This window comes from Chenopodium quinoa, unplaced genomic scaffold (genome assembly GCF_001683475.1).
Source record: "Chenopodium quinoa cultivar QQ74 unplaced genomic scaffold, ASM168347v1, whole genome shotgun sequence".
Classification (NCBI taxonomy): domain Eukaryota; kingdom Viridiplantae; phylum Streptophyta; class Magnoliopsida; order Caryophyllales; family Amaranthaceae; genus Chenopodium; species Chenopodium quinoa.
The window spans coordinates 186,102-194,414 of record NW_018743405.1 but is presented as its reverse complement, the minus strand read 5'-3'; the positions used below and the strand labels follow the sequence as shown (position 1 = coordinate 194,414).

The window sequence follows — 8,313 nt, the reverse complement described above, 5'->3', positions numbered from 1 at the left end:
CTTTTTATATCTAGGATGCGAGGTTTGCGCCAATTAAATTGGCCGCACCCGTAAAGGGTTTCTTACGTATCCTTTCCTAAGGAATCAGGGCAAACGTAGCTCTCTTGAGTACCCTACTCAAGTAATTATGGGTAGTACTTTTTAAGTTGGTCAAGATTTGTCATGTTTGAGAACTCATTGTCATTCAAATCAGTTAATTTTGCTGCACCTCCTGATAGGATTGTTTTGACAATATAAGGTCCGGACCAATTAGGCCTAAATTTTCCTATTGGATCCAAAACATTTTTTCTTTATGCTTTTAACACCAAGTATCCTACATTGATGTTTCTTGTCTTGACGTTCTTATTAAAATGTCTAGCCATACGAGTTTGATAGCATTGAGTATGATGTAGAGCTTCTAGTCGCTTTTCATCAAGTAGAATTAGCTCTTCATATCTCGTTGTAGTCCATTCGACTTCATCAAGTTTGCTTTCTAGTGCAATGCGTAGAGATGGTATCTCAAGCTCTACAGGTTGTACGCCATCCATTTCATAAACTAAGGAAAATGGCGTATTTCCTTTTGATGTGCGAATTGACGTACGATAACCCCAAAGTGCGAAATGGAGCTTCTTAGGCCAATCCTTGTAATTTTCTCTCATTTTCTCGATGATATGTCTTTAGATTTTTATTAGCTGCTTTAACTGCTCCGTTTACTTGAGGTCATTAAGGAGAAGAATGATGGTGTTGAATGCCTTATTTTTGTAACAATTCTTCACACTCAGCTTGAAAGTGAGTTCCATTGTCACTTATTATTTCATGTGAGACTTCATATAGTTAAATTATATTCCTTTCGATAAAGAGTGCTACATGTTTTGATGTGAGTTTAGCATATGATTGTGCTTCAACCCACTTCGTGAAGTAATCGATTGCTACTAGGATGTATTCATGACCTCCTGTTCCTGGAGGTGTAATTTTACCAATAATATCTATTCCCCATGTAGAGAATGGCCATGGTGAAGTGTAGGTGTAAAATAGAGATGGAGGAACATATTGTAAATTGGCGTAGATTTGGCATTTAGGGCATCTTTTCACACACTAGTGGAAAAAATATCATTCGTAACAGGCTATTTGTAACGGGCAAAGCTTTTCTCGTTACAATTAAGATATTCATAACGGGCAAAATAGTGTTCGTTACGAATACGTATGTATTTGTAACGGACAAATTGGTGCCCATTACGAATAAATAAGTATTCGTAACGGAAAAATTAATGCCCGTTACGAATAAATAAGTATTCGTAACGGACACTATTTTTCCTGTTACGAATACTATATTACACATAAATGCCCAAACTTGGCCCAACTGATGAGAGCAGCCCAACACTTGGCTTTTTAGGGTTTCACCTCTTTCTCTCTCATGAGTCCCTCACTCCCTCTCTTTCTCCTCCCCATCATTCACCTATTTCTCTCATTTCAAACTCAGGCCCTCTCATTTCGAGGAGCAACGAGAAGACCTATGTTCTGTTGGTTGTTGTTTTGGTGGTTAACTTGAGCAACGATTGCGTTTATCTTGAAATGAGCAACTTGACCGGCTGCTTCATACAAAAGCTCTCAAGCGGCGTCATTTTTGGGCGGAGGTGTAACCGGCGGTGACGAAACTCTTGGTGAAGGTCCGTTTGGTCTACCGTTGCTCGAAAACCCACTGCGGTTCGACCATTACAAACCCACCTCTCATCTTCCTCTTTTCAAAATGATTTTCCCTAAAGGTTCGTGCATTTTTCATCTTCTCTTCAAATTATTTCATGTTTTTGAGTTTTTTTTTTGCTCAAATTTACAATTTCATGTTTTTCAAAACTAATGGTTTTTTGATTTTTATTTTAATTCAAATTTCTCCATTGAAATTGTGCCTTTATTAACTACATACAGCACCACAAATTACTGTACTTTTACAACATTTAATTGTTAGTATTTCTTAAAATTATATAGATCTGTGTTTCTGAGCTCACAAATTACTAATGTTTGTTCGAAAAAGGTTTTTTTCAAAAATATATACATATATATTTTAACGTTTTCGTTGATGTTTGTCTTCAATTTTTCACAAGTTAGGTTATTCATTAATTTTATAGATAAATGAGATAATTTGTGAGTAATTTGGGTAAAAATAATTAATTATTGATGGTTAGGGTTTCAAATTTGTCCTTGAACTTCTTTAAATTTCGGTCTTCCCATGCTGAAAAATCATAAACCTAGCTTAATAGTTGACACTAACCGTTTTAATTTGGATTTTGCAGACCTTACTACTCCTTCAATGGTGGACAGAGAATTTCGATGATGGGATGGATTTCCCTTACTTAGACCCGCCATTGATATGCTACTTTGGAGCAGTTCAAAAGGAATTTCTACCAAGTGTGAGAGTTCTAGAGCATTAAATGGACCCTGATATATCTCAGGGTGGAAAATGATGCAATGGAATCCACCTGAAATCGGGCGGGCTCGCGGTGGACCGGTGTTCAATGTGGCGATTTCGCACATTCGGTTAGGAGGCAGGGCACCGGTTATTGGTAAGGTTGGGGATGATGATTTGTTTATATTTACTCAATTTTTAGTTTTTTGGAAAATATTATATAACTAGTTAATTTTCCTTGTTTTGCTGAAAAAATCATTGCTTTGTGTTAAATAGCTTAATTAAGTGAATGTCAATTGTTGTCATTGAGCACTTTTTCTTATTTGTTTGATGAACTTGTGGAATTGTGTGTTTCGGTATATTTTAGCATTCATATTTGATTATATAAGAATTTACCATATACTTGTGTATTATATACACTGTTTAATACTGAAAACATGAAATGCCATTTAAGAGGCTCTCTTCTCATACATTGTTGACCATTTAGTTGGAAGAAATATAAAATTATAGTGATCACAGCAGCTCCTATATACAGTTTGTGAAGGGATGTAAGTTGATGTCGGCTTAGGAGCAACATACAAGTGGAATTTGTCTGTTATTTGGGACTAGAGAAATTTGAATGTTGGCTCAATTGGTTCCTGAAGTGTTAAATTACCCCATTTGGCCCCAAATTATTTGTTAGTGTAAGTAATGCAAGCATATTGATCAAAGTCATATAACTCGTGGAACTAAGGTTTGTTGGAAAGGATAATTTTGTGATCGTCAATTAAGTACTTAGTGCTGTGAATGTGCTTGTTTTAGTCTAAATTTTCTAGAGCTAATCTAGTGAATTTTGGCAGGGAATAGTATGCTTGAAAAGCCTAGTCTTTTCTAGTTGTAAGCTTGTAATTGTGTTTGTTGTGTTGTACATAGATGTAATTTGTGTAATGATATCTAATCTCTGTTCTCCCCTGTATATAGTGTTATTGATCTGATTTCATCTTCATTTTTGCTATTATTTATTGGAGTATGTGAAGTTAGAATTCAGAGAGTGCTAAATTGAAAAATACAACAAATCCAAAACTAAGTCAATCATCAACCTTTCTAATCATATAAAATTCCACGAACTAACTTAATTAAGGTGTATTATTTTTTATTATTGTTTTGAAAAATATCATCATTATTTCCAAAAATAAAGTGCCATTTTGTGCTAATAGCTATATTTTATATTATATAGTCATTAAGAATTTTCTATAACAACATAATATATGGTTGGTGTGAGTTATGTCATTGACTTCAATTGTACATGTTAACATTTACTTAGCCTCCATAATTTGGGAAAACTTTAGAGTACAAATAATTACATGAGTTTTATTATAAATAATACAAGAATTATCACATGTACTAGCAATTATGTGTTGTCATTATCTGTTTATTACTTTAAGTAATTTCAAATGTAACCACAGTTGAGTTAATTGTTTGCATTCAGTTATTGCCTCCAACTTAACTTGTTAAAACTGTTGACTTCGAAAATGCCTAGACATAAATTTATACTTTCAGTGGTTCTAATTTTGGCTGTTACTGCAGCTCAAGAATTGGATTCTGCAAAATTTTCAGAAGTTAGAGATGCTCTAGATGATAAATGCTAGTCCCTTGTAAATATCATTTTAGTCATGTGATACCAATATGCCAATTTCTAAAAAAAAATCCGAAGACTCTCAAACACTCATAATTTACGTAGAGGCTTTGTAACAATGTGGGATACATTTATTTACTTATTTGAACTAATTCTTTTGCATGATGCAAAAATTGAAGGTTTAAAGTCCAGAATTGAATCATTTGTGTTCACTGATACATAAATTGATATGTTCCGGGATGAGATAGAAAAAGAAGAGGCCAGCAAGCTGCAAACAGAAGTTTTAGATGTCACAATCTCTGTGAACGAGTATGAGGCTGCAAATGTTCATAAATGTCAGCCTGCTGTTAGAACTGAGAGTGATCCTGGTGAACAGAATCTTCAGGAAGTTAACGAGAGAGAAGAAAGGGGTGACAATGCTCTTGATTGCTGCCGTTACTACTGGCCTGCTACTGTTTGTGCTTATAATGTATTTCCTTACTAAATTATGTAATCAATAGCATTTTGGACTTCTCAATAGTAGAGTTTATAATTAGCATATAAAATTGGATTTGGTGTATATGTTATGTTTGATAATATGTTTGTGGCATGAAATATTTGGGTTTGTTATAAATTATTATAATAATTTGGGTGGTAAATAGAAAGAAGAATAGGGGTATTTGTAACTAGCACTTGAAATGCCAGTTACAAATGCCCCTAATTTTTTGTCTTATTCGAAGATTATTCGTAACGGGTATTGTAAGCGCCCGTTATGAATATGTACTTATTCCTAACGAGCATAGCAAGTTCCTGTTACGAATAATGGGTTATTCGTAACAGGCGTTTCAAGTGCCCGTTACGAATAATGACTTATTGTATTAAAATAACAGCTTATTCGTAACGGGCACCTGAAACGCCCGTTACAAATAACCCATTATTCATAACGGGCGTTTCAGTTTCCCTTTATGAATAAGTTATTATTTGTAATGGACGGTGCCCGTTATGAATAACAATGGCATCCGTAACAGCTGCATACGTAACGGACGCTGCCCGTTACAAATGGGACCTTTTTGCCCGTTACGGATGGTCTTTTTTCCACTAGTGACATATTGATCACAATCCCTATTCATGGCAGTCCAATAGTATCCTTCTCGCATTATCTTTTGGACTAGCATTTTTCCATTAACATGGGTTCCACAAATACCTTCGTGGACTATCCTCATAGCTCTTTGAGCATCCTTTTTCCCTAAACATAAGAGAGCTCGACCCTTATGTACCCTTATATGCAAGTCGTTGTCTAAAAATACATACTGGGAAGCCAAGAGTCTTAATGTTCGTTTTGCTCTTTTTTCGGCATGAGGAGGTGTAGACAGCTAAAAATGTCTCTCCAAAACCAAGCCCGATGATGAACAACCTTTCACCGCCATTATTGGTCGGGTTGAGTATTTGATCTTGGAGTGCTTAAATCCATGTTTCCATTTCATAAACCAACCCAATTCCTAGACAATTTCCCCAAACCATAACTTATTTTCCTCTTTTCGTGCCTTTAAACCCAAAATAATTCATTTCGTGTCCTTTAAAATCATTCATTTTGTGTCCTTTTTATAAAAACATTCAATCCAGTTTATTTTGGTCCATAATATGGGTCCATTGATTGAATAATTTGATGGGGCTTTAAAAGAGCTTTCCAACGATATATTATACGACCAAATCCGAGTTATAACGAATAAGTTATGGCCAAAATATTAAATTGAGCCCAAATCGAACCTAAGCCCACCTTACCTACGACCCAATGATCATGTAGAAGATCCAAATTATTTAATCCAATTCCTAAACCAATTAGGATTAATTGGAAGCTTCTATAAGTTTCTAAAAGATCCTAATTATCATTTAAAAAGATAAGATTAAAGAGTTTGAAATAGAATAAAACTCCTTTTTTTAAAAGTCCTATATTCGAATTGAAAGACGTTCAAAGATAGACAGATAATATTTTCGTGGCACATATTTTTTATCTAAATTTTACTTGTTGGATAGCCCTTGGAATTATCTTTCCATTGATATATTATAATATCAATTCCGAGGTATAACGGAAGAGATATGAATAAAATATCAAACTTTATCCAAAACTGACACCGTCTCACTATTTCGGCCATATATTTTATTTTATAAAATATTTTAATCTGTTTCTAATTGAGTTAGAAATTAGACTTCAATAGATTTCCAATGATATCTTATTCATCTTGTTCCGATTTCTTGATCAAAAGATATGATAAAAACAAAAACCGCAAAAACTGTTGTCTATCGCAAGAGTTTTAATCCGATTCGAACTCGATCTTTTCTTGATTCTTCGACCCTCTTTTTTCCTTATAAATAGATGTCATATCACCCCTTTTTCAATAATCAACAATCTTGATCATCAAATCATTCTCTCTTCCTCTCTTTTACACCAAAAATCATTCTCTTATTTCTCTCTTATATTCTAAGCCTTAAATCAATATTTCTAACACTACTACAAAAAAGGCCAAAGAGACCCGTCCAAAAGGGCCAAAGAAACTGCTTTAGAGGCGGTCTCTAGCTAAGTGGTCTCTTTGGCTAAGAGACCGCTTTAATAAAAGCGGTCTCTAGAATGAAAATACTAAGACCTCCCATTGCTGAAAGGCGGTCTCTAGAAAGAGAAAACTAAGACCAGTTATTGATGTTAGGCAGTCTTTTTTTGAGACAACTGAGACCGCTTTTCTTACTTCACAGGCCTTTGTTTTTTAAAAAGAGAGACCACTTTTATCACTTCATAGTTCTCTCGGTGTCATTCACAAATAAAAAAAAATAGCTTATTTATTTGATTTCAAAACGTAATTTAAAAATTTTAAATTACAATTCATCAAAATAACCAATTTATTTTTATACATGTATTGTAAAATTACCATCTTAATTATATTGTACATGGTACAGAGTACAAATTATGCGAAACCCAGATAATTATATAAAAAAAAACATTAATCTTCTTCATCGCGAACTTTAACAACCGATTCGTGTAGATCTTCGTCTTTAGCTTCGAATATGAACTGAACGATATGATTATAATAAGCTGCAATTAACATATAAAAGTTAGCTTAACCAAAATAAAATTGTAGATAACAATTACCTCCACCTAAAAAAAACATCCAAATCTAGAATTTCAAAAGAAAACTAAAAAATCCACAATATAGATGACGGAGTACCCTAAAAAAACTACTCTACCCCAATTGAATTGATAAAAATCATTTATAACTTGCGAAAAATAAAAGAAATTAAACAAATTCGCTGAAATGAGTCATCTTTAATTGATGAGATAAATAAAATAAATTTTGAAATGAGATATGGCTTTCACTTTCAATATACTCTTCCGTTTGGTAGTTTGCTAAAAATGTGAAAATTGAGTTTGCTCAAAAAAATAAATTTTCAAACTTCAAAACCAACTCACCAAATAAATTACAGAAGAAAAAATTACCCACAAATCGAAAATCGAAAATCAATTCATTCAGAAAATAATTACAGAAAAGATATAAAAGATGAAGAGGGGGGAGAGAGACAAACCTTTGAACCCAAAGAGAGAGTACTGAATGTTCAGAGCAAGGGAATGACAAGCTGATTGCAAACGCTGCTACCGTGCGACAAGCGATGATATATGCGACGAAGTTGTTGGTGGTAAAGGGGTTGAGATGAGGAGAAAAAATGGATGAAGGAGTGTGAGTGAGAGTAATGGAAGTGCAAAGATAAGAGGTGGTTGCGGAAGAAGTGGAATAGACATAGTGGATATAAGAAGCAAGCTAAGGTTTTTAAGGAGTGGGTTGGGCCGTTGGGGTAAAGGGGATTAAAGATAATGTGATAGAAAAGAAAATAAAAGTGCGTGAAAGCTGGAAAAAAAAAAGCAAGAGACTGCCAAACTTAAATAGGCGGTCTAAGGTGTAAGGTCCAGAGACCGCTTTTTTAAGAAAACTGGTCTCTCCAATTTTATATTAAAATTGAAAAAATCAAGAGAGACCGATTATCTTTGATAAATGGTCTTTCTTAATTTCCACCTCCCTAAGATTGTATCAAAGAGACCAGTTGTTTTTAATATTAGGTCTCTTGAAACAAAGAGACCCGTTATTTAATAAAGCGGTCTCTTATCTTAGGTCTCTTTGGCTATTTTTGTAGTAGTGTAATTACACCATTCTTCCCTTAAGCACTCCAAGGAGTTTATACTTAACCCAAAGTTCTATACTTAAACCAAGGCATGAAAGGTAGAATTAACTGAGGGTTTGGACCAAATCAACTCTACTTTTTATTTAATTTAATTGTTTCAATTTGCTTTATATTT

At 33.9% G+C, this 8,313-nt stretch overlaps 2 long non-coding RNA genes across 3 annotated transcripts; one reads left to right on the top strand and one right to left on the bottom strand.

Annotated features, from left to right (window-relative positions):
* The first annotated feature begins 1,333 nt into the window (after positions 1-1,333).
* Positions 1,334-4,620, top strand: LOC110738957. Of its 2 annotated transcripts, none has more exons than XR_002514685.1 (3): positions 1,334-1,742; positions 2,268-2,537; positions 3,947-4,620. It is a non-coding gene; the product is annotated as an uncharacterized LOC110738957 (long non-coding RNA). The 2 variants fall into 2 exon arrangements; XR_002514684.1 differs by having other exon boundaries at positions 1,336-1,742; positions 4,175-4,620.
* Positions 4,621-6,824: 2,204 nt separating this feature from the next.
* Positions 6,825-8,026, bottom strand: LOC110738927. The gene is made up of 2 exons (XR_002514674.1): positions 7,548-8,026; positions 6,825-7,059 (listed from the first exon to the last, which is right to left on the bottom strand). It is a non-coding gene; the product is annotated as an uncharacterized LOC110738927 (long non-coding RNA).
* Positions 8,027-8,313: the final 287 nt, after the last annotated feature.